General features: G+C 39.9%; 1 protein-coding gene and 1 non-coding gene across 2 annotated transcripts in view; both read right to left on the bottom strand.

The window, feature by feature from the left end:
• The window catches only part of aff2 (AF4/FMR2 family, member 2), a 150,687-nt gene that overhangs the window by 72,120 nt on the left and 59,481 nt on the right, over positions 1-19,086 (bottom strand). The gene's annotated exons all lie outside the window — the stretch shown is intronic.
• On the bottom strand, positions 9,839-10,024 carry LOC128446536 (U2 spliceosomal RNA). Its single transcript, XR_008339590.1, has one exon. It is a non-coding gene; the product is annotated as a U2 spliceosomal RNA (small nuclear RNA).

Genomic DNA, 19,086 nt, shown 5'->3' with positions numbered 1-19,086 from the left:
CAATGGCCACACACTGCTAATCTGTGCCAACATGTGCTCTTGTCAATTAAGTCTTTCTTAGAACAGGAGTGATCTGGACTGGTGAAGTAACATCCCGGCAGAGGCCTGCACTGCAAGTCAGAAAGGTGTCTGACAAGCACAATTTAAATCATCACAGAAGGCGAAACCAAAGTAAAATGTTCAAGTCAAACGAGTTGAGCGAAAATGTGAAGTTAAAAAAAAAGAAGATGTTTCTGTAGCTGGAACAGTTTGCTTTGTCAGTTCAGCCAAAGTGCACGTTGCTGGTCATGCAAAGTACAGAGTTGCTCTTCCATTTATCCCAAACAAATCATTATTGCTGCTGCTGGAAACACATGACTTTGTTACCCAAAACCTACAAGATCCGGAAAAAAAAGCCCTTTGCCAAATTATAGCTTCCAAAAAGTAATTGAAAACAAAATAAAGCAATTCACTGGGCCTGATCTGGCGTTGGATCAGTCCAGCAACAGGCTCATTACGGGGGAAAAGAGATGAAGGAACAGCACGAGGAACAAAGGAAACCTAAGAGACTTCACTGTAGAGCTCATGTCTGACCTATTACTGCACCGTAACCTCTGTCACACACCATTACTAAAAGCACTAACATGACCATAGGAACAATTTAGTAACTCCAATGAGAGGGTTGACATCATAACCCCCCTAAATAACTGACTGTCAAAATAGTAATACAATAAAGGTGATTTGGTGTGTGTTGTAGACACATTCTAAACTGCTTGAGCTCACCTCTTCTACGCATTAGCTCTGCTTCTGAATCAGCACGACAGATTAAACAGGAAAATAGTATATACAATAATTTTGAGGTTACTTTGAACTTATTCATGCACTGCTGCCCTCCATGGCTTTTTTCTGCATTAGGAAGAAAAGCTAACGTACCCACAACGCTTCACCTGGAACTCTATCGGTTGGGGAATTTTGAAAGACTTAACGGAATAAAGAACCAAGGAACTGACTTCAGCTCAGTTCTTTTGCTTTTCATGGTCATTGTTTTCAGACCTGCTTTGATCCTGAAAACAGTCTAATTTAATTAAAAACAGACTACGACTTGCCTGGAAGTAAATAATACATTCTAAATTATAAATCACAAATTGTATATTTTAAATCATTCATTGCAAAACTTCCTTAATTGAACACTGTGAATTATAAAATGTCAATTAGCAACAGTCAACGCTAAAATATGCATTGTAAATTGAAAATTGTTAAAAGTTGTGAAATACCATTTTAACTTAAACTGTACATGATAAATTGACAATATGCTATTGTGGATTTAAATAATTAAATAAACATTGCATTAAAATCAAGTGAAATTTAAATAAAAAAATGGTGGTTAGGTTTTTATAGCGCTGCATTTATTATCTATTTGACATTTTTAGATATAAACCATATGACACTAAGACACGTTCTACCCAAAATAAATGAGAATAGAGTCTTTGTGCCCAATAAGACATCTGCCATGTCATTTCCCAGTAGTTTCACGCAATAACATGCCACATTTGATGGCTTCATACAAAAACATTTAAATTTGATTTCCTACTTCAGCATTAAACACAGCTGGCAGACAAAAATGGAAACACTCATATGATTTCAGTCTCACTGAGTCTGTCTGTCTATTTCTGTCTCTCTCCATCCGTCCATACATCTGTCTCTCCCTGCCTCACTTTCACTATCCCTGTCCATCACTGTTGTGTACTGGAGCATGCCACTGATATTACCAGGGTTTAGTGTTTGTTTCCTATTTACAGTATGGACCAGTAAACCAGATGGCATACTGAATTCATTTTAATAGGCAACACCCTACTTAGGCTTTGAAAAGACAGAGGTCTACTCCAAGCGCAGTGAATAGAAGCTGCCGTAATGGATTCTAATGGACATGTGACTCTTACATGTCTTATGTGTGTGTGTGTGTGTCTTATAATTGTTCTTACTGTGAGATCACGGTTAATGTCAAGGACTGAGAGATGGAGAGAATATGAAAGAGAAATGAAAGATGAGTGACAGCCCAGGAGGAAGTGCGCAGGAGGAGAAAGGACCACATTTTTAGAGAAAATAGATAGAGAAGAAAAATGAGAGAGAGAGAGAGAGAGAGAGAGAGATTCTGAGGGAAAATGTAGCCGAGGCAATTACTGAGGCAGAAATCCTTTCTCTCTGAAATAGCTGCTCAGATAGATAGACGTCTGCACACACACACACACACACACACACACACACACACACACACACACACACACACACAAACACACACACACACACACACACACATCTCTCTCTCTCTCTCTCTCACACACACATCTCTCTCTCTCACACACAAACATACACAAATCTCTCTCTCTCTCTCTCACACATACACACACACAAACACAAACACACACACAAATCTCTCTCTCACACACATGCACCGACCCAAAAGGCAGATTCACTAACTCATATAGACTCATAGACTGATACAGACACAGCGTGTATCAACATAGTCAGATTTAGACACATGCTACTGTTCATTTTCTTGATTGACTGAATCATTGTTGTTTAAATGCACAAGTGTGTTGCTAACACTTAGCAGTGATGCAGTGTTGAAGGGAAGTTTCGCCCAAACATTTGGGCATTCAAACACCAATAACATATTTTGATGGTTTTTGAGGTGAAATAGGTATTTAAAAAAAGCCCCTTCAAGATTACAAGTGAACCTTTCTTCAAATGTTAACACACTGTTACTTGAAATTACATCAGTAAGCCTAATGAGTTTATGAAGTTCTGAGTGTTTGTAGGTCCTCAATACCACATAGAGCTGGGTAACATGCTCAAAAGTAGTAGAATGTATCAAGATCAATTAAAAATCATTTCAGTCAAAACCACTTCCACTAGTAAATGTTACATTATTTTTATTATTATTTGAAAAGACAGATTTGTGCTCCTGAGTGAAGGTTGTGGTGTTAAACTCTTGTTAATGAGCAGAGATAGAATAAAAGCAAAACATTTGACGAATCTAAGGTAGATTGTGTTACTCCTCACTGTACAAAAAAAATATCATCTTCTTAAAACACAACTCTAGTCTTTTATCATCAATCAATCATCCATACTACAAAGAAATAACTGAGCATTATTAGTTCAAACGGCATCTCAACCTCATGTTGATGAACAATAATGAACAGGTAGAAACATTGTTGAACTATAAGAGATGGGTTAGTGCTGAGTTGACTGTATCTTATGCTATTTATTATTAGGGACAGTGAGAATATGTGGATTATAAAACTAAACCACTGTTTTAACACCTTTACTTTTTTCGGAAGGTTGTGGGAAAATCCTCAGTCTTCAGAGAAATGTTGTGTTTCCATAGTTACCAAATCTAGGATCAGATTAAAAAGGTAAAAGTAAATTTTGGTTACATTCTGCTTTGCATAAGGCTCAATATGATATGTGCCATTAATGAGAGAATATAATGTATACAATTAACTACAATTTATAATTTTAGGAATTGAGCTGTCAGCTGTTCAAAATTAACATGAACTGCCACAATCTGATAGAACATAGTTATTTTAATCTGTATCAAAAGTTCAATGAATCCCATATCCACAAATCAAACTTTGCCTGATTGAGCATCGACATCCTCTGACAAGAGGGAGGCAGAAAAAAATTGACATAATATCAATAGCTCAATCAATAGCTTGTATAATACAAACCTTCATAGGGTTAAATTCAGGGATAATCAGTACCTAGAATAAGGGCTTGTTGTTTGTCCTGACACATTCGGTTTGGCTGAATAGGTTCTTATTTTAATTTGTCATATTAGCGAGGAGCCTGTTCACACTCACACAAGCAGCCACTGATAAAATGACATAACAGACACGTTTAATGTGATTCCACTCAAATGATTCCTTTTTATGTGCCTGTGTCTTTTTTTGTGTTTCAAATCCACCAGCGTCTTGTTTCTTTTGTACTGGAATTAAAAATCATTAAGAGGTAATTATAGTAATGTGTTTAAGACTGTAGAAACATGCTCTCCTCTGTGTGTGTGTGTGTGTGTGTGTGTGTGTGTGTGTGTGTGTGTGTGTGTGTGTGTGTGTGTGTGTGTGAGAGAGAAAGAAAGAGAAAGAAAGAGAGAGAGAAAGAGAGATGAATGACTCAGGGAAACCATGTGGGATGACAAAATATGAATTAATAAAAACACCCCAAAAGACATTGAGTCTCTTCATGTCAACACAGAGAGATGGTAACATTTGACTTGGAGATAGGCAGGAGCAGAAGATGAAAGCGAAGCGAGGAGACACGTAGAGAAAATGAAAGAGGATAATGAGCAAAGAGAAAGAAAGATGTGCAAAGACAAAGTCAAACAGAATTTAATCTGGAGCCTGATGAATGTAAACACTTTCTCCTGCGCTGTCCTCTGAGTGCTACCAACTCATCCGCTCCTATTTCTCTTTCCTTTTAGAACCATTTTCTCTGGATATTTTCTCAGTAAAACGAGGAAGGGGTTTACTTTGTCGGGTGAATTACACACACTATCTGAACTCTGTCTTCTGGCGAGGGCCTCGTCCTCACCAGGGACGCCCAAATGTGCCACGGAGCAGAAAAGCTGTTGCGTTTTTCTGTCACAAAAAATGTCAAAGTCAAATGAAAACTGTCAATCATCCGGTCCGTGCCACTGAAGTTTTGAGTCGTATACGGTTCAGACTGAGGTCCAACAGGGTTTTGGAAAATCTTCAAGGATTTTTTGTCCATGAGCTTCTCGTTTATTCAGTTTCATCTGCTCCTTTTATCATCCATATTTCAGCTGTTTACAGAGCTGGAGTGGCTGCCATCACTGGGATTACCAGCATGCTAGATAGATCACAAGAATTGCCCTCAAAGGACACAGTGTGTGAGTGTGTTTGTGTGTGTGTGTGTGTGTGTGTGTGTGAGAGAGAGAGTGAGAGAGAGCATGTCTGTGTGTGATTCAGTCTGTGCATGTTTGAGTATGAGTCAGCCCGATAACCAAGATTGTTGAGCACATATAAAAAGTAGGTTCATCACCTCATGTGGCCTTTTTACACATTTTTATTGACCTCACATCTCAAATTCTTTGGTGCTTCTCTGGCTGGTGTGGTGGTTTTGCACTGCTCTCTCATAAAGAGCACTTCATACGCTCCCTTAACAATACATCAGTGCCTCTCATTGTCACAGCTCTGTAGTTCTCCCTGTGTCTGATGTTGTGATATCGCTCTGCTTGAAGCTCAGACTGAGCCACTCTATTGAGCTTTGTCTTTGTGATACTGAGCACATGGCCAGTGGCCGACTGAAGAACACATTTCGCTGTGGAGGGGTTTTGTAAAGTTTCTAGGAATTATTTTTCCTAACTGGTCATCACTGTAGATATATCAGCTGACTGTTCTGATTTATCACAGTCGTCTTTGAACCCTGCAGGACGACTGATGGACACAAAACAGAAGTGGTGTTGAAATTCAAGGGTAAAATCAAATGTTTAATTGAGATTATTTCCTTGAATAAACAGAAAAGGATATTTTTCTTTTGTTTGATATCACAGAGAAGACAAAATAAATGACGTATTTCACAGATGAACAGGAATCTGACCGTGGTCTGAACGCTCTGATGTAGCTACATGTGTACTCAGGCTGCAGCCTCTCTTTTGTGTGAACGTGCATGTGCTACCTCTATACAACAGATCCAGCACATTCTCATATATGATGTCAGAATGTGCATCCATCTCGACATTAATGCAATACTTTTACAGAAAAGTAACCTTTTTATAGATTTTATGTTAATGTTGAGTCCAACAGCAGCACGTGTCCCTCTCTTTTGACAGCTTTAAGATTGGGTTCTGATGCAGCAGGTTCATGGTGGATCTGATCCCCAACAGGCAAAACACTCAGATTTGTTTTGCTCTGATGCCAATGAATCTTTGATTGCACCTTTTTAATTCTCCTTTCCATTCACTGACATGCACAGCTGTTTTCACTGGATAAATGAACTAATGTCACCTGCTGGAGCTAACTGGGGTTTGTTCATTTACACCTAGAGCTTGTTCAGTTTAATTAAAGCTGCTCTGTCCAAGCAGCCGATTGAACTCAGTGCTCTCAGGTTGTTAGTGGGTGGAAAGACAGATTCTCCAACAGTGACAGTGGAGACTCATGCACTGATCACAGCATGCTAAATAGCCTCTGTTTAATTCATTGTTCAGATAAAATCAGTGTTTATCACGTATCAGCATCATAGCTGGGAATCAGCAGCTGCTTTAATTGGATTAAGTAGTTTGTGAAAACACATTCGTCAAAATAGGTCAGCTGTAATTTCAGTGTCAATTTAATTTAGTTAATGTAAAAGTTTATTGATCTTAAGGAAACCAATAAACAAGAGGTGATCACAGATATAAACTGAATCTTTGAAATTGCAGTAATTTATAACTTTGGTGACTTTGAAATGATGAATGCTAAATACCCACTGGTTAAATGAGGGAATTACAGTGGGTTTTAATTATAGATTCATTGGGGAAGGAACAACAAACATTTTACTTAAGTAAAAGTACAAATAAAAAGACGTAACTGTCTGCTCTGATTGGATCAGTGGATCGAGTCCCTTCTCATTATTGATTACTTCTTACAGATATAAAAAAAAAACTTGCTTTGCAAAAATGTAAGTGGAGTAGAAAGTACAGATATTTTCTGGTAGTGGATTAAAAGTACAGATACATGAAGCATGTACTAAGGTACAGTAATGAGGTAAAAGTACTTTGTTGCATCCCACCATTCAGAGCTGATAAAATGCTATCACACTGTAACCCCCGAAAAAGCGTTTGGGCTGTGATAAATATCAGCTGACACATTGATATATATTCTGGTGAGAGAACATACACCTTTAATTTATAACATTAATGGCTGCAGGGTCAGAGGGACCTGATGCTGTGCGTGCTGCTGGGTTTCTGGGACACATAAATGGAACAGAGTTATTGTAAGTGTAATTAGTTCTAACTGAGTTTGTCCAGCTATGTGAAGTCAGAACTGCCGTGCTCTTCCTCTGTCGCTTTCATCTGCACCAACCGCTTCCTCTCGCCTGAGTTGCCGCTATAGCATTTACAGCCCGGTAAGGTAAAGATACATACGAATGCACAAACACCCGCCCACGAGTTTTCCCTCTTTCTCTCATCTCTTTTCATTTGTTCCCCTTGGTCCCCCCCCTTTTTCTCTTCCATATCTCTCTCTGTTTTCTCTCTCTCTCTCTGTGCCTCTCCCTCTCTTTCTTCATCTCGTGTTCCCCACACCAGGCTGTGGAGAGGCAGATAAGGAGTTGATTTACCATCCAATTAAATGTTGTCATTGAAACATTGCTTCAAATAAGCCTGTCGCTTTCACCCTGCGCTAATTGGCCTTCCACCAGCATGTGCATGTGTTCGGATGTGTCTGAGTCCTTATGTGTGGCGTGTGCGTTCGTCTATTTGTGTGTGTATCCAAAGCTGTACTTATGACCAGCAGATTCAGATAACGGCTGTTCCCCACTTAAAGAAAAGACGCATTTTAAGTTTGAGTTAAGTTTGACCATCCAACAGAGATAAGTGATGCATTTCTATGCAGAAAATTCTGTTTATTAATATATTTTTTCTAATTAACATAAAATGACTACATGCAATATGAAAACCCACAGAGGATTATCAACTACTCTGCAGCTCTTGAGAGGATAAAACACTTAATGTAGCTTCTAGCATATTTTTGTTTTACAGCGTATATATCATTGATTTAGTCTCACCTCTTACATAACTCCTGTTTCAAATAGTAGACAGCTGTTTTCACCAGAACACGTTTCATGGAACCAACTCTACACTACCTGCTCTGCACAAGATGGCAGTAAACAAAGCTAGGAGCTGGCTGCCTGGTTATTAGACACCAAAACACAGCAGCTGTGTATAAAGAAAGGCAAACGTTTGCTAATTTATGCTCAAGGTTAGATATAAGTATATGGAAATGGACAGAGCCGTCTGTCTGTACTCTGCTTGTCGGTATGTGTGCAAGCCTCCTGAAAGCTTAGCAACAAGGACAAAACAGACCAAATTGGAGCAGTGCCACTGGAAATAGTTGGGGTCAGTAGCTGATAGTTCAACCACACTTTTTGAGGAGAGACTTTGTGAGTTGGTGTGTTGATGACCTTTCTAACACAGACGACACAAAAGTGAAAAAACAAAAAGAAGACAAACATCTCAAGTTGAAAAAAGCAGTGCCAAACACGTAGAGGACACCAGCGAAGGGAGCGTTTGAGGTGACAAGTGTTGATGTTATCTCCCCAGCAGAATGAATGGGTCTTGATCGGCCCTCTGCCTGTTGCACCAGCCCTCACCTGAACACTTTGGAGATTTCGGTTTTGTTGTGAATGTGTCCGAGCGGAAAATCTCCTTCTGTATTGCTCATGTGTGACAGGCAAACTCTGGAGAAAGTCCGAACCAAACTGCGTGGACATTCTCCGGAGTTCATGTCTGAAAATGGCTAAACATTCCGGCGTAAAGTAAGTAAACGAAGTATGTGGTAAGTGACAGTTACATAGTTTGAAACCGACTTATCTCTTCTTGTATGCAAAGGTGGTTAGCACACACATACATCGTATAATATTCTACCTTTCCTCACTTCTCTCTCTCTCGCTATAGTTTTAGACAATAAAATATATATATACACCCACACATTCAAATGAGAGTTTTTATAGAATTTTAATAAATCCATGGGAAAGCGGTCTCAAAACTCATTTATCAAACATTTAACACTGACTTAGCCATTAAAGGGGGTGAGAGAGGGAGCGAGGAGGATAGATTGAAGAAGAGGAGCTATGATCAATGCCAGTGGACCATGTAATTGCACCAGGAGTGGGTTAGCTGAAAACATTAGCCTTGTTTTCTGATGGATCACATCCTGAAGCCAGCTCGCCAAGCTAAACGCTTCAATCTGTATTAGCATGACCCAGAGTCATCCATCCAAAGGAGCTGTGCCACTAAATTTACCAAAGGTTTCTTACACAATTGATTAGCTGATAGTTAAAATGCTGCGATGAGAAAAATAACTGCGATACTTAAAAACTAGTCTTTGCTTTGTTCTTTTTTGTTCCGGTGAGCAAGAGTCATTCTCCTTTTGAAACCAAGTTTGAAATTGTAAAGTTCAAGCCTTTGCATTTCTACTGCAGCCTTTTCTTCTCTTGGCTGGATTCCACACATTGATTTGTAGAGAACAACGATTTCTTTCACTCAGCGTCTGTACAGAGGCAAATACATTCACATATGAAAAGAAGTACACCACATCATCTCCTCGGCAGCAACCATCATTGTCGCTGAACGTTCCATTGAATCATTTTTTTCACCTAGTGCACCGTTATGCGTGCCGAGACCAGAGATTCCAGCTCCCTCTCGCCCCATTACAGCTTCTTTTCAAGCCGCCCTTCTCCGAGAAATACTTTACATCTGTGAAAGTGAAACCTTCCACTTCAAGAACCGTCCCCCCCCCCCCCCCCCCCCCCCCCCTGTTTTCACGTAGATATTTCACAATAATGTCACTAAAAACTGTCTCTGTATTCTTTTTATTTGATTTTGTATTGCAAATAGTTCTGGTTCATAACTGCAACTTATTGTCTCATTGGTGAGTCAGGCACTCTGCAATCCTACAGAAGTTTTGAATTATTTTGACTGATCAAACCTGAAGTTTGAAAAATAAAATTAAAACTAAATTATCACCAAAGTCCATAATAGTGATGGGGAGAACATATCATAAGTTCTTCTTCTTCCTCCTCATTGTCTGCTTTATGGCGGGTGGCAACCAACATCAAGGTGTATTACGGCCACCTGCTGTGTTGGTGCATCGTACCTGGAGGTACTGCAATACCAGGTCGATGCTTGGAGTGAATGGAGCAAGCCCCTGTTCCATCTCCCTGTTCCAAAAACCCCTTCAATACATGGTCCCCGGGTAGGGCAAGAGTCATTATATACATCATCATATCAAGTTAGAACAAAACTGAAAAAGAGCAAGACAAATATCAATCACGTAAATGCCCAAAAGGATCTTGAGACAATAATAAAACAATATAAATAAATATCGCAATATAATTTTCATTGATAGTTTGGAATATACATATATATTTATTATGTTAATATCTTGTGTGCGCACAGTGAAGAGATTAAAAAATCAGTCTCTGAAACAAATAATAATGTGACATTTCTGATGATGATTGTAAATATTGACTGGTGTGAAAATATTAGATCTTGATTCACTTTTGGCCGTATTTCCACAGGTGTGATCAAGCAACAGACTGAAAACAGCTGAGTGGCTAGAATCCAAACCCTCTAGGTTTTACACCTGTAATAAACCTGGACAGCAGCCAGTCAAATGTTGGCTGCTTAGTGCTCAACCTCCGTCTTCCCAGATCGTGAAACAACAAATCTCTAGGCCTTGTCATATTAACTTGTATTCCTGTTTTGCAAGGTGAGTCATTGGTGTTTGTGCAGCACATTTAAACAACAAGACAATTCAGATGTCGACATTTAATTACCCTCAAAACTTGGGATGTAATCTTTCGCACCTTAACTTACTATGGTTAAACAGCATTTTTCATTCAGCATTGATTGTGCTTTATGAAATCAATAATTTGCCATCTCATCACTTTCCTTTTGTTACCTGCCCGTTAAAGAAAATGTCCCGATCCAAATGTTTATCCTTTGAGAACCTTGAAGACTGAATATTATATTATATGAGTATAGATATATATTCTGGGATTTTAGCAGGTTTAACACATTTAAAGGTTCAGTGTGTAAGATTTAGGTGAAATGTAATGGCAGAAATTGAATATAAATATTCAATCGTGACTGATAAAATACATCACTCGCTGAAAACATTTTATTTCATGTTTTTTTTACGTCTGCAATTCTGTCAGCTCCTCAGAAACCCCTACAGTTTTAAGGGGTCATTTTCAACAACGATTAGATTTTAGAGTGCATCTTGTTTGTTTTCAATCAGCTAAAATAATGAAAAAACTGATCTGTTTTTATTAACCATCCCTCTTTAAATGATAGAGAAACTCCAAGACTGGATTATAACTACTTTGTGCTTTAACAAATGTGATTCTGAAAGAATTTGTCTTACTTCCGGAACAGAATCTGAATCTTTCAGTTTCACTTCAACTCTTTATGAACTATTGAATGCTGCTCTATTTTAAACCCAACCGTTTTTTCTGTTGCTCAGTCAACCAGAGCAGAGGTATTCTATTATCTGCAGCTGTAAAACTGCAACCTATGGGTATGAGTACATCATAGCATAATAATACTAACAACAGCAACTCTAGGAGATTTAATTAAATGCTACTAAGATAAACAATAATACTTGAAGCACTTGTGCATCAGCAGCCAAGAAGCAGCACGGTAGTTACTGCTGTTGATGACATCTCTATTATAGGACAAGGGGAGGGAGATTCACCACTGTGATTAATTGTGAACAGAACACCTCCTACACACACACACACACTCAGACACATTCACTGGCAAATAAAAACCCTTTTATAAATAAACATGACACATACACACACAGACAAACACACACGTTCAGCGCTATATTCATGGGAATAAAGGGGCTTTATATAGTTATACACTCAACTATTTTTTAATTGGTGGAAGGAAGAAAACACACACAGACACACACACACATGCATATACACGTTGCTGCTGAAGCCTAACTCGCTGAACAGGGAAGAGAGATTGATTGACAGATGTGTGTGTGCACGTGTAGAGGTATAATTCAAGCTGAGACCATTTGATTTGTTCTGTTGGCAGGATGTGTTTGAGTGTGTGTTTGTGCTCACTGTGTGTGTGGTCCGTCTGTGTGTGGTTCTCAGCATGATGTCTGTGTACCAACTAAATAAGTGGCTCTTGAGTGGGGGTTGGGGTTTGACGGGTGGGAGATGGAGGGCTCCTTAGCCGAACAATGGGGCAACAAAGGTGTGTGTGTGTGTATGCGTGTTCCTTTATGCATTTGTATGTTTATCTATGCATCCATATTCATTCTCTCTCTCTCTCTAACACACACACCCATATGTTATTCCCAGAGGACTAAATAAATCCTCTTTGTCCACAAAATAAATGGCATCATTACTTTTATACTTTTATGTTGTCACTTCAGATATATGTTTTTCATCCACGAACATTTAATATTGAAACAGAAAATAATACATCAAGTGTTTTATTAGAAACAAGCTCCTGACTCATCCTGTTTATTTGTGTGTCTGTGACATGCTACAGCGCAGTCTAACAGTATCAAGCAGAGTTATAGGCTTTGTGAACAAAGGCCTTTCTGAGAGAACGCCAAGTTCAGACTACCGTTCATCGAGGTTCAAACTTGGCAGGTTCAACTCAGGGGTCCAGACTCCCGCCGACAGGAGGACTCCTGGAACAGCAGCAGAGTTCCTGCTGATGTCAGCAGCTCAGCCCAGCACTGGTGATTACACTGCAACCAAACAGAACTTGACACAACGCCCCGCAAACACACCGATTAACTTACATTTGATTCATATGTACTAAGATATGTTCAATTTTGTATCTACTGCTGTTCTGGTGATGCTGGTTGCAGCTTTCTGTCTGAACGTGTAAAATGAACCTGCAATAATTAAGCCATGATAAGTAAAGACCTGCTGCAGTACTCAGTCCACAGAACCCTGCACAACTAACAGGTCAGCTGTTTACTTCAAGTTCATTGAAGCTTGACTCAGTGCGCTGAACCCTGAACTGGAGAATCAGTCTTTGCTTAGAAACTGCTTTTGTCTTGATGGACAACATTACTTATGCCTTTTTGTTCCAGCCGCCATTACAGAGTAGAGATGTCGGGATTAACCTGTTTTACGATAACCGGGGTTTCATAACGTCACAGTTTCATAACCATAAGAATTTTAAAAACTACTATAGCTAACTATGGTGTCCTGCCTCCCGGGAGTCACGTATTGTGTGTGCGCGGTTTAGGGAGTCACCGAAACTTTAGCTGAGAAGAGGAAACTGACGTTACAGCCTTATTTCCACCAACAAATATATAGTATTGATAATCTTGAAAACCGTGAAACCGTTATATTTTCTCTAACAATAATTGTGGCACCAAAATTGAATAGTGTGACATCCCTATAACAGAGCACTGGTCACCTGTTTATTCAAAGTTTATTAATATTGGACGTATTACACTAAATTCAACACAGCACCTCGTTTGGCCCTTAACAACACACATAACAAGTGTAAAGCGTTACGGTTCAGAGACGTGTGAACTACAGTCAGACCGACGGACAGAGATTTCTGGAACAAGTATATGGACATGTGTTTGTATATGTTTGTGTGTGTGTGTAGGGTATATGTGTTGTATTATATCTGTACAAAATAAAACTCCACAGAGCCAGCACTGTTGTACCACAAAATATGTCTTTGTTATGAATTCAGCTTTATCTTCTCAGTCGAATTCGCAGCAACAGGCTCAGAGACCAACTTTCATCTTCCAAAAGGAACTATATCATACATATATCAATAGGCCACAAACAACAGAGCCAGCGCTAAATTGCCAAAGGGCCTGCTGAGATAAGATTGTATACTATAGTGGCCCTCTATCGCTCCACGGTGTTGACATGGAGCATTTGAAAGCAGTGGGATGCTTGAAGATTTTGGGTTGATGCTCCTAATAAGATAAGATAGCCAGGGGGATGATGTTGAGAATAGTCAATTGTCAAATGGGAAATGAGGACGTTTGGGGGAAAGTATGAAAATCAGCGTCAGTATTGTGAGCGGTAACCAGCTTGATAAATTGTCTACACTTCATTTTGCAATGTCTTGGTCTACATCTGGACAGGTGAGCCAGCAGCAGCACAGGTGCCAGCGCTGGCCCTCGGCCCGGGTGCTGACAACCATGGAGCTATGAAATGAGGTGAGACCTGCAGGTGATCTGTGTGTTTACACTGCAGCTAAAAGCTCCGCTGCAGTATGTCACACCACACACCGCCGCACACACACTCACAGGGCGACAGGTGAGCGAGCGTGTGGCTCGCAAACACAAATTACACTCTCAGTCTGAGCGTTGACTTTTAACCTAATTGGTTTTAGGTGAAGCTTTTTTCTTTGAGTATTTCTTCAGTTTTGTTTCTTAACAAACCGTCATGCGATAACTTCAACACTATAAACACTTCAACTGATTTTCCTCCTTGGACTCCTCACCTGTTGTCCACCCCTGTTATTCTTTCCCTCCATCTCCTTACCTCCTTTTCCTCTCTTGTCTTTCTTTCACCCACTTACCCTCTCTCCGCAATCCTCCCTTCTTCCACTCCTCCCTCTCTCTTCCCTCTCTATGCAGTTTAAGTCTAAATCGGGGGATTTGGAGGGTGTTAAGAGCTGAGGTGTAAAACACCGACTGGTTCCCTGTAAGCTCCTAGAGGAGAAAATAATCCAACACAGTCTTTTTCTCAACAGCAGTTCTCCTCCCCCTTAATCACCCTATTAGCTGCCTCTTCCTCCTCCTCTCCTCTCCTCTCGCTTCCTCTTCTCTCCTTTGCTTTCCTCTCCTAAAAATAATTAAAGGATGACCACTGTGTTCTCTAAACTGGGGATTGAATGCTTGCAGTCTAATAATTTATCCTGCTGACCCAATAGCACTTGTCTCGTCAGTCGTCAGTCATGGTTGTTTGGGTTTGTAAGTGTCTGTTTCTTCCCATATTAATGTCCATTTAAATCAACAGGGACGGTGCCGGCTGCCTACAAAACTAACAATGACGATGCATTTGCTCTGATTGCGGGAGGCCTTTTGTTCAATCAACCAATCACGCTTCATGTTGATTGATACCGAGCCTTTTCCATAAATCTCAGGCTTTGTGCCGCGCATGCCGAGGTTCAACTCTCCTTCACACCTGTGATACCAAGAAACGATACACCAAACTGAAAAATGCAAAACAAGTGGCCTGGGGTGAAACCGAGGGAGCTATTTAACCGTCTATCTTCCATGTGATCTCACTGATGGACCCCTTCTACCACAAAACTAAATAATAAACTGTTGCGCACAGAAAAAGATGAGGAAAATATGCTTTCCCCTCTCTTTCCTCTCCGGTGATATCTCTCCTCCTTCCGTCTTTTCTCTCTCCCTGTCTCTGATGCACTCTTGCCCATCTCTCTCATCTTCTCATCTCCCTCCACTCACTTCCATCCTGCTCCCTCTCTCTCTTTTTTATATTCATAGGATTTTAAAATGTCTGTAATGGCCCTCCCTGGTAGATCAAAACACTACTCCCACTGTGTGTGTGTGTGTGTGTGTGTGTGCGTGTGTGCGTGTGTGTGTGTGTGTGTGTGTGCGAGTGTGTGAGTGTTTACATCTGTCTACTGTTCATGTAAGCTTCTACCTTTGGGTAAAGTGAGGACATTTTAGTGGGTCCTCACTTTCTGACACACCTTAGATGCTGTTTGGTTTGAGGTCATGGTTATAATTTGGTGTGGGTTGGGGTAAGTTATTTAGTTGTGATGGTTTAGGTAGGGGGCTAGGGAATGCATTATGTCAATAAGTGTCCTCATAAATATAGAAGTACAAATTTGTGAGGGGGCTGTCTATGATCGGTGTGTGTGTGTGTGGGTGTGTGTGTGTGTGTGTGTGTGTGTGTGTGTGTGTGTGTGTGTGTGTGTGTGTGTGTGTGTGTGTATGTGTGTGTGCGTGCATGTGTGTGTGTGTGTGGTCAGGCCTTTTAATAAAAAATGCCCTGCTGAGCTCTGCGTTGCCAGTTTGCTAATCAGAGCATAGCCACGAAATGCAAATCTCTCGCTCTCTCTATCCCTCTCTCTCAAACACACACAGACAGAGGGAGAGAGAGAATGAGAGAGATAGGGGAGAGAGAGAAACACATCCACGATGTTAGGAACAGCCACTGGCCTGTATCAGAACCTAATGAATAACACTAAAGAGCCCACAGCACAGGTTCTCTGTGTATTGCTCTGTAATGCCAACAGCAATAAAAAATTTTATAACCATATTTTTATGGGTAGCAGACATAAGCTGTTATGGAATCGTCTGATATTTTATTAGCCGTTTGGATCAGTTTCTTACTGTTCAAAATATAATTTATTATATTTGATATACTATTATATAAGTACAAGGAAGTTGTATCACCCTTACAATCTGGGGAGTTAATATTATTAAAACAGAGCAGCATGTCAGTTTTAATTAACAACATATTCAAGACAACATCACAGGTGATTTGAAAATATTGAGGGATGATGCTTAAAAAATGATATCCCTCTTTTAAAAATCTATAACTCAAACGTTGACTTCTGTAAGTAATCATGCAAAGCTGCCTAATTACAACCAGGACAATATAAAAGCTTTTAATAATGTATGTTTTTAAAGAGACAGAGAGTGGGACAACTAAAACCACTTTATTTGGCATCATGTGTTCACATGAAATAATAAAAGTTATCCAGGTCCAGCTGTTCTCACCAGATCAGAAGAGATGACATGGCGGGGTATCATGAACAATGGGCACGGGGAAATTAGGAATGTAGATTTAAATTTTCCTCAAAGCCTAATTGTGTGTCGTAGCTGTGAGACAAACAGCATGAAACAATCTTCTGTGGCAGCAATTCAAAATATAAACGCTGCAGCAGATTCAGCTGCTCAACACGAGTTTCAGCCTGAGCTGTTTACCCATAATCAGGAATATTACCAAGTAACTAAGTAGGTTTATTTTAAGTACTGCACGTTTTTTTCAATCAGCAGATCCTTGTACTTCACTAAAATATGTGTAATGTCACATATACATTTATTTCATTATATTTTGGAATTATATTTCAGAAATTCAGTGCCATACATTGTCTCTCTTCACGAAATATAACCCAATAAAATCAAATTCACTGCATATCAATAGGTTCTGATGATTTGATTAACACAAATTTTGGGGGAAATTTGCACCACTATACAATTTCATAAAATATGATTTTTCTTTATGCCCACATAGAATATCTGACTTGATGGCTTTTATCATGGCCTACATATTAATAACACTCAAGTATGTGTGGAGGATTGTCTATAGTCACTATAGATATATGCAAATATAACAAAGTAGACATTACTCTTTCACATATGAGTGTGTGTCTTTAAACTATGTATATATAAATGTTCCCCTCCACTCTGACCTGCTATACCCTCAGTTTAATGATGCCTACATTATCCTCCCCCTCATTTCCCCATCATCCAACTGGGAACTGCCATTATAATTATCTATGTAACGGAATTTTTTTATGAAGTTATACACAAAATGTTAATGTTAAATATACATTTAAAATGTTCAAGTCAATAATAAGTCATTAATATGCTGTATGTGCAGGTACAAGTCTTTGGAAGGAGCCATTCTGCAAACAGATAATTTGCTAATAGAATATTGTATACACTGTGTTATTTAAAACGATCTGAATACTTCTTTCACAATGGCCCTTCATTATTATATATTCATTTAAATGTCACAGCCTCAGCCTTTAAACTATGAGTTTGAGTCTTGACTGTGTCAGCCCATGACACTAGCTACATGCTGCCGCTCAGCGAGCCCCAGATCAGTTCAGCGCATGATGAGGAAGCTGCTGTTAAAGTGCAGGGATTGACTGCTGCGACCCCCCGGCCAGCGTTCACTGGGAGCCACTGTGTGTCGAGCTATCGGCTCTGCCCCGATTTGAACCGCCGACCTCGGATTCACTGGCGCTCCGTGGCCAGAATCTTTCATTTATTTATTTTTTTAAATAAGCGCACTTTCATCTGCCTAGCCTTTTGAAGAAATGTCTGAATCCGGTGGTGTGAAAGGAGGATTTTGTTATTAGTGAGATGACACCACTCTGTGGAGAGATAATACACAGTATCAACCTCTCATGGTGATCAGAGATCAATGCTGATCGCTGCAGCTAATCCAGTAAACACAGCTATAATGTTAATCCTGAGGGTAAACAGCAAATCTGAAATCATATTATGTCTGCTATAAACAGCAACTCTAAAGCGCTAACTGCTGTGGCAAACGCAATCATAAAGTGTGTGTGTGTGTGTGTGTGTGTGTGTGTGTGTGTGTGTGTGTGTGTGTGTGTGTGTGTGTTTGCATGTGCATGTACTCTCTTGGGGAAAAGCAATATGTGAAATGTAAAGAGAAATGTGGCCGTGAACTTTTGACTCTGTCAGCACTTAGCACCGTTCCCGCTGATGCTGAAATGCTCTTCAGTTTCTTGCTGCTTGTACATTGTCACATTACATGACTGCACATCACAGCTTTGTTATTGAACTCATTCACAAGGGCTCGTTAACACAGAGCACACGCCATCGCCTGATTATCTCGTAACACAACTGACAGGGATGATCTAAGTGTTAAAATATTGAGCTTTAAAACCCACAGAGACAAGCCCACGCTGCTGCCCTCTCTCCTCTTTGATCTGTCTTATCACAGGGCAGCCATTGCTGTGATGACACCCCAGAAGCCACTTGCTGACGGGAGACCGCCCCTATGCCATTTGGCTTTAAGTATATTTCTCCCAGGCCCCCTCTTCTCTGTCTCACTGCAGCCACTCGGAGTAGTTTGATTCATCAGACTGTATTCTTTGTTTCTAGAAGATGATTTTATGATCATTTTATTATCAGCATAAAAGCTAAATCATTTCATCTCCCTCTCTCCGCAGAGGCAATTAGCTTTATGAAAATCAAATAAATGTAAGTGCTGAAAAGCTTTCACTGAGTCACAGAGAGGCTGCACACACAGCGGCACTACTTTCTAGAAGGCACACAGATGCTGTGCCTATAAATATATAGGTACTGTGGTAGTGAATGGGAGTGTTGTGTATGTGTATATATTCGTGTACGCCTTTTACGGTCGTGAGTTGACAGGCTGCCTGAGGGAGAGTGAGGTCTGATGGGTATTATGCAAATGAAGCCAGCTGTTTGCTGCATTGACAGACTCCAAATGATGTTCTTCTACTTCTGCTGGAAGTGTGAAAATATTTTATCCCAATTTCCCTCGTCACGTTCTCTGGCCTCGCCTTTATTTCCTGAGAGAAGGTTTTTCTGGGGACTAATTTTACACACA

The sequence above is a fragment of the Pleuronectes platessa genome, chromosome 8 (genome assembly GCF_947347685.1).
Source record: "Pleuronectes platessa chromosome 8, fPlePla1.1, whole genome shotgun sequence".
NCBI lineage: Eukaryota > Metazoa > Chordata > Actinopteri > Pleuronectiformes > Pleuronectidae > Pleuronectes > Pleuronectes platessa.
The sequence above is the reverse complement of the archived record's forward strand: the minus strand, read 5'-3'. Positions and strand labels throughout refer to the sequence as shown.